At 47.7% G+C, this 12,419-nt stretch overlaps 1 protein-coding gene across 1 annotated transcript in view; it reads right to left on the bottom strand.

Annotated features, from left to right (window-relative positions):
• DNAH8 (dynein axonemal heavy chain 8) overlaps window positions 1-12,419 on the bottom strand; it is an 8,835,797-nt gene that overhangs the window by 2,816,126 nt on the left and 6,007,252 nt on the right. The gene's annotated exons all lie outside the window — the stretch shown is intronic.

A 12,419-nucleotide genomic window follows, 5' to 3' on the forward strand; every position in this document is an offset into this window, starting at 1 on the left:
TGGGGGTGGTGGTAGACATGAGTGGGGGCCTGGTGGAGGCTGCCCCTGCACTGCTGGGGGGTGGGGGTGAAGAGGAGACATGAGTGGGGGGCCTGGTGGAGGCTGCCCCTGGTGGCTGGGGGGTGGGGGTGATGGGAGACATGTGTTGGTGATCAGTAGTGCAAGGTGACATGTGGGTTGGCTGGTGGGCATGGCCATGGTGGATGGGTTGCCTGTGGGACATGAGCAGGGGTGCAGGGTAGTACCCTGTGGTGTGGGCTGCCTGCAGGGGCCGTGGAGGGTGTAGAGGGAACACCTGGGAGGACCCACATGGCCAAATCACGTGTAGCATTCCCCGGCACCACCGAAATACACGTACCCTGCTGAAATCGCGTGTGAATCTTCCCGCGCACCAAGGAATACACGTACCCAGGCCAATCGCGTGTGGAACTTCCCGCGCACCCCGAAGTACACGTACCCAGGCCAATCGCGCGTGGAACTTCCCGCGCACCCCCACCTACCCAGGCCAATCGCGTGTGGAACTTCCCGCGCACCCCGTAGTACACGTACCCAGGCCAATCGCGTGTGGAACTTCCCGCGCACCCCGAAGTACACGTACCCAGGCCAATCGCGTGTGAAACTTCCCACGCACCCCCACCTACCCAGGCCAATCGCGTGTGGTACTTCCCGCGCACCCCGAAGTACACGTACCCAGGCCAATCGCGTGTGGGACTTCCCGCGCACCCCCACCTACCCAGGCCAATCACGTGTGGAACTTCCCGCGCACCCCGTAGTACACTTACCCAGGCTAATCGCGTGTGGAACTTCCCGCGCATCCCAAAGTACACGTACCCAGGCCAATCGCGTGTGGAACTTCCTGCGCACCCAGGAACACGCGCACATGCTATTTTTTACACAGCGGGTGTCCGTGTTTGTCGGTGCCCCTTTGCACCTCATTTGTCCTAGAGGGCCACTGTATGGCCCATTCATCATGGCTGTATATGTGTGCTTTTTGTTAGCGCACATTTTGGCGCACATTTTTTTAAGTCGCAGGGGTGCTGCCGCCTGCTTTCTTGTGGCGTACTTGTTTGGCCCTGTGCGCGTCTTTGACCGTGCGCTGGTTTGCCCTATTCGATTCCATGAATACGGGTTGTAGGCGAGCGTGTGGGCGTTCCGCGCACTTGCCTCCTGTACTTCCCCCGTGACGCCCATATTTTCACGTGTTGTTCCCCATTCCGAGTGTTACGCCCCGTGTTCTGCCTACTTTTGTGATGTGCGCCGCGCTATGTGCGATTTCTCAGTGGCCGTGGCGCACGCTGTTGGATGACCTGTGCGCCGGCGTGCGCGGCGCACATTTTTAGCGCACATCCAATGTTTTTCTCGCGCGCGGACTTCCATGAATCGCTGTGCGCTGGTTTCCCTGCGATTTTCGCACTTGCACTGCGATTTTCGCACTTTTCCTGCGATTCGCACGTTTTGGCACCTGTCAGGCAGTAGTGATTGGCGAACATGTGCAGAGTGCTCCAGGTAGCTGCTCTGCAAATGTCCTTCAATGCTATTTCTGCGTGAAACACCAATGAAGCTGTCCTCCCTCTGGTGGAGTGTGCCAAAGGAGCCCTGGTGAGGGGATCGCCTTTAGACTGATGACAGTGGGTGATACATTGAGAAACCCAACGTGCCAAATTTTGTTTTGAAATATGTTGACCTTTAGTGCGAGAGAAAGCAATGAACAATCTGTTGGAGTAGAGGAACTCCTTAGTTCTCTGTAAGTAGAACCTTAGAACCCTTGCCACATCTAGCGAATGCAAAGATCTTTCTGCATCAGATGTGTGATACTGGAAGAAAATTGGGAGGACAATGCGCTCTGTGAGAGTCATCTCTGACAAAACATTGGGAAGGAATTTTGGATGAGTTCTCAGAATGACTCGGTCTTTGTGGAACAAGGTAAAAGGAGGTTCTGATGATTAAGCTTGAAACTCACTGATCCTCCTGGTTGATGTGATGGCTATCAAGAAAGCTGTTTTCCAAGATAAGAATTTCATGTCACATCTATGAATAGGCTCGTAAGGTGGTTCCATTAGAGCTGTCAGTACCGTGTTTAGGCTCCAGGATGGAACCGATGTTGGCGTAGGTGGGTAAGTACGCATCAGCCCTGTCAGGAAGATCTTAACATCTGGCAGAGTGAGTAATGACTGTTTATCTGGATTCGTTGTATATGCCGCTATGGCCGATAGATGCACCTTGATAGAGGGTATAGATAGTCCTGCGCTGGCCAAATACAGTAAGTAAGGTCTTACTTGCTTGACCTATGCTGTGAGTGGGTTCACTGATGATGTTTCACAATACTTAGAGAAATGAGTCAATTTCCGGCTATAGGCAATCTGCAGGGAGGTCCAGATTTATTACTTTTCACTGCTCAGGAAGCAGGCCTTGAGAGATAGTCTCGCTGGGTCGTGGTGGAGGACCTTGTGGTTCTGTTGCGTTAACAGCCCCTGATGAGCTTTGAGGTGAATCGGGGGCCAACAGGAGAGGTGTTGTAGGGTTGAGTACCAGATCTGCAGGGCCCAATCCGGTGCTATCAGGATCATGGAACAATTCTGTTCCTTCAGTCTGCGTAGCACTCTCACTATGAGAGGGATGGGGGGAAAAGCATAAACGAATTCCCCTGTCCAGTCCACAGAGAACACATCTCCAATTGACCGATGCTCTGGGTACCTGGGTACAAAATTTCTTGTTTGGCTTTGGTGGCGAAAAGCTCAATCTGCGGATGACCCCATTCAGCAAATATTCGTTGGACTTCTTTCTCGTCCAGTTCCCACTCGTGAGATGTCGTGAACTCTCTGCTTAGTTTGTCCGCTAGAACGTTGTCCACTTACTGGAAGATGTTCCGTTTTGATTTGGACTCTGTGATGCAATGCCCATGCCCATGGCAGTTGAGCGTCTTGTGACAAGATCTCTGACTTGGTGCCTCCTTGTTTGTTTGTGTAATCCATGGAGGTCGTATTGTCTGTCTAGATGGTCACTACCTGCCCGGCTAATACCAGGACGAAGGCTTTAAGCGCCCACCATATTGCCCTGCGCTCTAGGACATTGATGTGCAGTTGAGATTCCTGAGCGGACCATGTGCCCTTGGTTGGAGGTCCTCTAGGTGAGCCCCCCAGCCCGACAGAGATGCATCTGTCCCGAGGAGAAGGGTATATGTTGGTGCCTGAAATGGCATTTCATGTGACAGATTTTGAGGTGTATTCCACCATCGAAGTGCCTTGTGTAATGTCTGCGGTAGTTGGACAGTATCCTCCCATGAACCAAGTGCTTGTTTCTATTGGCGGTCCAGGGCCTGGATCGGTCTCTAATGTGAATGTCTGCAATTTGGTATGAGAAATATACATAAGGACATAATGCCCAAGAGAGAATTCAAAGAGTGTACCGTGGTTGCTACTTTGTCTAGGAACCATGAGGTCAAGTGGAGAATAGCTGCTACTCTGTCCGACGAGGGTCTTACCCTGAGGATGCTGGTGTCGAGGTCCGCACCCAGGAAGAGAACTGTCTTGCTGGGCACTGGGCCTGATTTCGTTTAGTTTTTTGAAAAACCTAACCCTTTTAAGAGGTTTATTGTTCTCGAAACTGCCAAGCGAGTTTGTATGAGCTTGCCCTTAGCAACCAGTCGTCCAAATATGGAAAGACTTCTGTTCATGTCCTTCTGAGTTTTGCCGCTACCGGTGCAAGACAATTGGTAAAAACTGTTGGTGCTGACTTTAGGCCAAATGGGAGAACACGGAATTGGAAGTGTACCTCCCCTATTGCAAACCTGAGGAACTGTCTGTGGGCAGGGTGAATGGGAATGTGGAAGTAGGCGTCTTCCAAATCTAGAGTGGCCAGGAAGTCGTAACGGTTTAGCCAAGGTAAGACGCTTTGCAAGGATATCATCTTGAATTTGATGCGCTTGATTAACTTGATTAACTTGTTGATTAACTTGTTCACCGCTCTTAGATCCAGTATAGGTCTCCACTGACCGTTATTCTTTTAGATCAGGAAGAAACAGGAGTAGAAACCATTTTTCTTCTGTTGGTCTTGGACTGGTCCGATAGCTGCTTTTTGAAGCAGTTTCTGAATTTCGGACATGACATTTCTTAAAAGATGTACCTTGTGAGGGGTTGGAGCCAATGATGGAGGATGATCTAGAAATTCTATGGTATGACCCTTACCGATCACCTGCAACACCCACTTGTCCGATGTTATTGACTGCCAACGTTGCAGAAATCGGCTTACTCTTCCCCCCACCGGGGTGTGACATTGAGGGGGAAGACATGATCTGTCAATTTTGCTTGCTCTGGGTCTTGCCCTGGGTGGAGCCATGCCTTCCCCTTTGGAAGTACCTGCTAGAGGCTTGATGGTATCTGTTGTCCTGGAAAGTGTTTCCCTGAGTTTTTTGGCCATAGGAAGGATGATGAAAGCCTCTGAACGTGGAGGATGAGCCTTGAAAAGGATGAAAAGATCTACTGTTTTTGTCCTTATCTTTAAGGGAACTGATGGCTCGAGCTGTGTCCGTGTCCGTCTTTATTCCTTTGAGGCAGTCATCCAAATAAGTCTTGCCCATCGAAGGGCATATCCAATATTTGAGCTTGGACCGCCGGTCTGAAGTTTGTAGCTTTCATCCAGGCTTGTCTCCTCAGTACATTACCGTGAGCCATTTGCCTGAAAGCTGATTCCGCCATGTCCACTGCTAGCTACGTCAATCATATGATCTGAGGTAGCTTCCCCATCAGCTATGATTTTTCTGACTTCTTCCTGGAGATCCGCTGGTAAATGCTTGGTTAGTTTAGTCATACGCAACCATAGCTCGCGGTCAAAACATGCTGTCATGGCTAGTGCATTGCCCGCTCTGATGGTGAGAGAGGCTGACAAGGATACCTTTCTGCCCATGGCCTCTAACATACGGCCTTCCTTGTCAGGAGGTGCTGATAATGGCGATGAAGGGTTGGCCAACTTTTTCCTGGCTGCCATTGTGATGAGAGAATCTGGCTTAGTATGTCCCCTTAGATAAAGTAGTGCAGTGTCAGGGGCATTGTATTTCTTTTCCGGTCTGGAAACCAGAACGGGAGTAGATAAAGGTGTAGCCAATATCTTAGATCCGGATTCCCATATGGTATCAAGAAGAGGGATGGTCGCGACTGTCCTTCTACGTTTGTCCCTGTGCTCATAAAGCAGTGACTGTTTCTCTTCAGATGTGACTTGTAACTTGAATAAGTCTGCAGATTTGCCGATAATGATATGAAAAGATACCAAATCGTCTGGTGGTGAAGAATCTCCTGGAGAGTCTTTCTTTCTAGGTTTTTCAACTATGTAATCGTCCCATTCGCTATGAGTGTCAGGCTCATGAGTAATCTCCCCTTACTCGGGCCTGATAAATCTCTGAAAGGATCCTCTTGCCAGTCTGAGACCGATGCATTTGAAGGCACAATTGTAGGATCTTGAACAGGTGATCTTGGAGATGGGACCCTTGTCGGTGAAGCACTGAGAGTCCTGCTCCTGGATCTGCGAGGAGGCTTAGGTGAATGTGCCCTTTTATGTGGCCTGCTCCTGGAAGTAGACTCTCTAGGTGTGCTATGCCGAGGTGAGATGCTCCTCTGTGAAGGTGTTACCTCTTTCGGTATGGATGACTTATTCTTTTCCATTTGACATCTGTTGAATTCTTCAATGATCCTTTGCATCGACTCTATGAGAGCTGGATCAAAAGGATCAGCAGGTTCCTCCACATTTGGTTGCCAGGGAGGACTGTGTTCCTTGGGGGTGAGAAAAGGTTGCTCGCCAACAAATTCTGTGTCTGAAAACTCCTCCTGAAGAATGATGTCTGGAGTTCTGCCATCTCTCCTAAAGGAGAAAGTTGTGCTCCTATTGGTTCAGGCGTCTCTAATATAGGATTCACCGTTTTATCATTGGATGGTATAACAGTGGCGTCTGTGGCGGCTGTTTTGGGTTTTGTTTTCTCCGTGGATGAAGGAATTGACGTTGTCGTCGACGGCGTAGGTGTATGCTTCTTCGATGGTGGCTTTGTGGACGATGACTTTGTCGACGGTTGACTGTGTTTATCTGTCGATGGGATCTTCGTGGACGAGAGATTCGTGGATGAGCGATGGGACTCCTTCATCGACGAATGTTTCGTGGAGGCTGATTTCGATGACAAAGATTTGGTCATCGATGGCGAGGTTTGAAGTGTCGTGGTTGTGCACGATACGGGTTTCGGCGACGGCTTGGTCTTCGATGGGCCTCTATTGCTATGACCGCTCGTATGCGGCTTATCCATTGACAATTGCCACCCCCCCCAGGTTTTTGTTAAAACGCCTCCTTACCTTTGGAGGTGGTTTTTTCCTCAGGATGCTGTTTCTTGTGATCCCCAGAGCCCAAAGGGGGTATCTCCACCTTCCTCTTAATTTTGTGAGAGGGAGAGACACTCCTTTCCTCCTCTGAAGAGGCCCTTCTCTTAGAAGTTTGCCTTTCAGATGGTTTAGTAGAATTTACAGGAGCTGTCTTGGCAGATTATTCGTCAGAAGATAGACCTTTAGCTTCTAAATGGAGAAGAAGTCGTCTGTTTCTGTCCTGCAGGGTTTTATTGGAGAAAGTCCTGCAAATGTCACATTTATTTATATCATGAGGATACAGGCAGCAGATGCATTGCTCATGAGGATCCCTCATGTAGACTAGTTTCTTCATGCACCTCGTGCAGTCCCTGAACAGGGAAGGCTTTTTGGCCTTTGGAAGTTCAGCCATGTTTTGAAGAGGATTTCACTCGACGAATTTTAGGTGAAAGTGTTTTCTGAGCCCAGAAACACAGAGCAGAAAGAGCTTGATCAAGAGATTGCCAAAAGATATATTTTGGGAAAAACAAATATATCCAACAGGAGAAAGATTTTGAAAAGCTCAGAGAGCTGGAGGATTCCCTCTGTCTGTTAGACTGCAGTGAAAAATCTGAAGATGGCTGACCGGTGCAGAGAGATCTTAAACCCTGCCACCTCATTGGTTAAGGCCAAAAAGGACCAAGGTGAGGTGGAGGTACTACACAACTGAATGGCTCATAGACCATAATGGGCAATCTACAGTCATATTCTATGGACATAATGTATGTATTTAACATTTTTAATAATCATTTAAATCACCAAGGATTCCCGGTCTGACGACTGGGAATATTCAAGCATGTGAATCTATGAAAGATCCAATGCTGGAGAAATACTTGATCATCTTGGTGAATTTCAGACATTTGTGAAATATAGAAACCGAGTGCCCTTCTTGGGTCCAGTCTATGCAACCTCTCTTCCTCCTTTCTAGGATGAGCAGATGGGTACAAAGTTGGTCAAATGATTTTTTGAGACAAATGGAAGTCAGAGACTATCTTTGGCAGAAAAGAAGGTTTCACTTTAAGAACCACCTTGTATTGAAATGTGAATGTAGGTTTACAAGAAGGTGCCTGCAACTCGCTCACCCTGCGGGTTGATGTAATTGCCACTAGCAAAATGTTTTTTAACGCTAACAATCTTAATGGACATTAATGTAGAGGTTGAAATGGAATATGTGTTAGAAATGTTAGTTCACAATTTAAATCCCATACTGAGACCTGAAAAGGAGTAGGTGGAAACACATTAGTGAGTCCCTTAAGAAATGGTATGATTAAAAGGGATTTTAAAGTATGAGGTTACTTCTGATAGGTGAATGAAAAACGAAAGCACTGCCAAATAACGTTTTATGGTTCCAATCTGGAGCCCCAGATTCGCGAAGGGTAACAGAAAAGATAACACCATAGGTCTATCGCATTGAAAGGGGTCCACACTCTTTTCCATGCACCAGCTGCTGAATTTGTTCCAACCTCAGCGGTACAAAGATTTTGTTGCTGGCCTTCTAACCAAAAGCAAAATCTCAATTACGTCATCCGGGAGGTACCAATCCTTGTATCTCAACCTCTCAGAAACCATGCATGAAGGTTGAGTGTCCTGACCTCTGGATGGAGAACCTGACCCTCCTCTTGCGAGAGAAAGTCCTCTTCTTGTGGGAGATGCATTGGAGGGCAGATGGACATGTCCAGAAGGTCCGGGTACCATGTCCTCTTGGCCCAATCTGGAGCGATCAGGATCATGGATTTCCCAAACTTTTTCAACCTCCTGATGACATGAGGAATGATGGGAACTGGAGGAAATGGGTACAGGAGTGGAAACACCCAGTTCACTTCGAGCGCGTCTCCTAAAGCTCCCCTTAGGGGAAATTCCCTGGAGCAGAACAGTTCGCACTTCCGGTTGACACTGGTCGCAAACAGATCCACTTAAGGGGTTCCCCAAAGGGTGAAGTCCTTTTGAAGGACTTCCTGAACTAGTTCTCACACGTGGGAGACTGAGCTCTGCCTGATCAAAGCGCCCGCCGCCGTGTTGTCCTCTCCGGCTAGGTGAACTGCTGATAGGGAGATTCCTTCTTGAATTTCCTAGGACCACTGATGCATTGCCTCTCTGCACAGTGGTAGTGACCCTACACCTCCTCTTTCGTTGAGGTAGTGCATGGCACTGTGTTGTCTGTCATTATCAGGGCATTCTTTCCCCGTACAGAGGGCAGAAAGGCCTTCAGCGCTAGTCTGATTCCCTCAGCTCCCAAAGATTGATATGCAGTTTGGGCTATGATGGAGAGCAACAACCGCTGATTGTCAGATAGTTGGCACGTGCTCCCCACCCCGTGAATGAGAGGTCCATAACTACTGTTATCTCTGGATATGGTTGCGAAAAACATTCTCCCTTCTGACTGTTTTCCTTGCAGGCCCACCACAGAAGGTTCTGTGCAACACTGCTCGGAACCTGAAGAAGCTCTGACACTCTGCCTGAGAATTGTGCCCATTGAGTTCTGAGAGCCCATTAAAGAGATCTCATTCTCAGGCGAGCCTGTGGCACCAGGAAAATACAGGATGTCATGAGGCCGAGCAACCTCAAAAAGTTGAAGGCCGGAAGACGCTGGGCACTCTGGAATTTGGTAACCATCTGCAGAATGTTTTGAGCCATCACCTTGGGTGGCAAGACTTCTCCAGAGGATGCAACCAGGACCGCTCCGATGAATTGAAACCTTTGAGATGGTATCATATTGGACTTCTTGTAATTGAGGGAGAAGCCCAGTCTGTGGAGAGAGTGGCAGGTTATGCTTAGATGTTTCAGTGTCAGTTCAGGAGAATGAGCCCTGATCAGCCAATCGTCCAGGTAGTGGTAGACGTTAATCCCCCCTCTCCTGAGACTTGCTGCCACAACCACCATATACTTGGTGAAAACACTCAGGGGGAGGTCAGTCCGAATGATAGAATTCAAAACTGATAATGAGAACCTCAAACCTCAGGTTCTTTCTGTGCATGTCATGGATAGGCACATGAAAGTAAGCATCCTGAAGGTTTGAGGGCTTGATGGATCTGAGAAATGGTAACCATCTTGAACTTGTCCTTCCTGAGGAATTTGTTCAGGTTTCTAAAGTCCAAGATGGGACTCAATCCTCTGTCCATCTTGGGCATTAAAAAATAAGGGAGTACCAACCCTTGTTCCTCTACATATACCGATTCTATAGCACCTTTCTTCAGCATGGTCAAAATTTCCTGCACAAGGGGCGGATCTGGAATTTTGAATGAGTTGTTTCCCGGTGGATGGTCCTGCTGCATTTATAGAAAGGTAAGGCAGTAACCTTGGACTACAGTCTATAAACCCCATGCATCTGAAGTAATGCCTTGCCATTCTTTCAGATGTTGTGAAAGTCTGCCTCTCACAGCGGTCTTGTGGATTAAGGCCTCAGAGAGGTTTTGGAGCCGGCTGAAGCAGCAGCAGAGGGCAAAGTAGCCATTGCTTTGGTGGGCTTAGTACCCCCCCTTGTCCACCACGAGGGAATCTTCTTTGGCCCCTGGGACTAGCCTGTCCTCTCGCTCTTCCAACTGAGTAGAAGTGAAAGCACCTACACCTCCAAGATGTGTTAGGGTAAGAATGTGTTGAGGTTGTCTGATTGCGGCACTGAGAGACATTGCTGCCGCTTTAGAGGTCTGCCGTTTCTCTAGACGTTCATCTGCCTTGCTGCCAAACAACCGAGAGCCGTCAAACAGCATATTGAGAAGCCTGGATTGTACGTGCAGTTCAAATCCTGACTTCCTCAACCACGCAAGCCTGAGTAGTATGGTACTTGTCACCATGGGTCTGCTAATGCTGTCTGCAGTCTAGACCTGACTGTAGGCACATTGCCTCTTTTTCACCTTTAATGATTGTCAGGAAACCGTCTCTTTCTTCCCCTTCGGGAATGTGGTCAGCCGCCATTGCTACCCATTTCCACACAGTGAATGTGCATTTTGACAAGGCACAAGAGACATTTGCAGACTTTAAGGCCATGCTCCTTGCTGTGAAGATCTTGTGTGCCCAAGCATCCACACGTTTGTCGTCCCTGTCCTGTGGAATATTAGGGTATGCCGACTGTTTACTGGACGTTGCCGCTTGGAATACCAGACTTTATGCTATTGGATGTTTGGTCAAATATTCAGGGTCACTGCTGGATGGTCTATACCATTTAGAGAAGGTTTTGTGAACTGCAGTAATAGTTTCTGGAGTTTCCCAATTTGATCTGATCCTTTTCTTCAGAGCAATATGAAAAGGCAAGATGGATCTTTCTGTGGACCTTGGTCCATATGACTGTTAAATCATCTTGCTCAAAAGGAGGTGCAGGCTTACTCCATCCTAAAAACTCAACTACTTTACTCATTAATTGTTTATATGAGGCATCAGCATGATCAGAAGGGTCTGGATTACCAAACTCAAACTCAGGCAATGTGTCTACATCACTGGCTGTCTGAAGATTTTGTATAAATCTTAAGTTCTGGACTCCTCAGATATTAAGCCATCTGGAACATTTGGCGTAAACATATTGTAGACCAATTGGAGGAGTGTTGTCATCAGAAGGCTCATGGTCCTCATAAATTGAGGTTGATGACCTAAAGAAATCCTTCTCAGATAATGGTTTAAAAGATTTCTCTTGTACCATTAGTAGTTTCGATGGCTTTAAATACAGCAGCGTCAACGGCTTCGAGGTCAATGATGTCGAGTCCTTCACTCCAAATTTTGAAGTTCTCGACACAGGCATCGGCAGCTCCGATGGCGTTGATGGGTTAGACCCTGTTATTGTCAAAGTTATTGACTTCATTTTGTTCGATAATGCCCTGGAATGGCTGGATTCTAGACTTGTTGAATTTCTCAATGATTTCTTGTCGGTTCGTGGCTTAGATGGCTCCCGATGAGAATAAGGCTTTCGTCCCGGGCTCGAGGGCACACAGGATTTAGCCTTCGACTTCCCTATGTCGTATTTATGCAGAGCGACCAGGGAATGGCTTTTCTTCTTTTCCTTCGAGGGGATTGCGTCCTTCTCAAATATTTTTATCATCTCTTTCTGAAACTCATTCTACTGAGCCGGAGTGGAGGATTTGGTCGAGGATTCAGTCGAGGATGAAGGAGATATATGATATCTCTTTTTTGCCTTCTTAGATGAAGAGTGGCGTGAGCGACTCCCGGAGCGAGATCTTTTCTTGGACCTCTTCCGTCGAGGAGAATCTCTTGACTCGTCGGATGGCCGTTTTCATGAACGACTAGAAGGGGATTTCGAAGTGATTCTACCCACCGCAAATTCACCTTTATGCTCCCTTAGAACCTTGTCAGTCATAGCCTGACATCAAATCTGTTGTGCAATGTTTTGTGCCGAGGCACCAAAGACATATGTGATGGGGATCGGTACTCACCATTTTTGCCCCACAATCTTGATTTTCATTTACCCTGTCTTAGGCGTCAAAGGAGCAGACGGTGAAGAATGAATTTCAAAATTTGTAGAAGAACCGAAGCATGCCGTAATTCTCTTGAAGCGAAAGCTGCGTTGTAAAAACGTAACTGCAGCCAATGGGCACTGCATGTGCAACATATACTGGTGATGATGCTGACCGTGGGACGGAGGCCCTTGAGGGACATCAAGTCGACGGGACCAGCGCACAGCACCCTCTGTCAAGAGAACGTTTTTTCTAAAGCAACTAAAGCTGAAAAGGAAATATCAAGAGATGAGGAATACGTGGGTGGATACAATCCATTCGAAGTTCATTGTATGTCTCACCAAAATTGCACTTATTGGCTAATTCTCGGAATCCTGTTATAAAGTCCTCAGTGGATTCCCCAACGCTTTGCTCCCGAATGCCATAATAATATCTTTCCAGAATTATGCCGGTTTTCTTTTCAAAATGAATTCTTTTTTGCGCAGGATAACTTCATAGGGGTTTAGAGTCTCCACACTATCTTGTCCTTCTCCTTCCCCACTTCCAGAAACACTACCTTGGTCAGGGAGACTTTTTAAAATCATGTGCCTCTCAAACCCTAAGTTGTGCAGTATTTTGCCAGCAGTGGTCAGATTTACCTCCAGCT

Source organism: Ambystoma mexicanum, chromosome 4q (genome assembly GCF_040938575.1).
Source record: "Ambystoma mexicanum isolate Mex_15411 chromosome 4q, UKY_AmexF1_1, whole genome shotgun sequence".
Classification (NCBI taxonomy): domain Eukaryota; kingdom Metazoa; phylum Chordata; class Amphibia; order Caudata; family Ambystomatidae; genus Ambystoma; species Ambystoma mexicanum.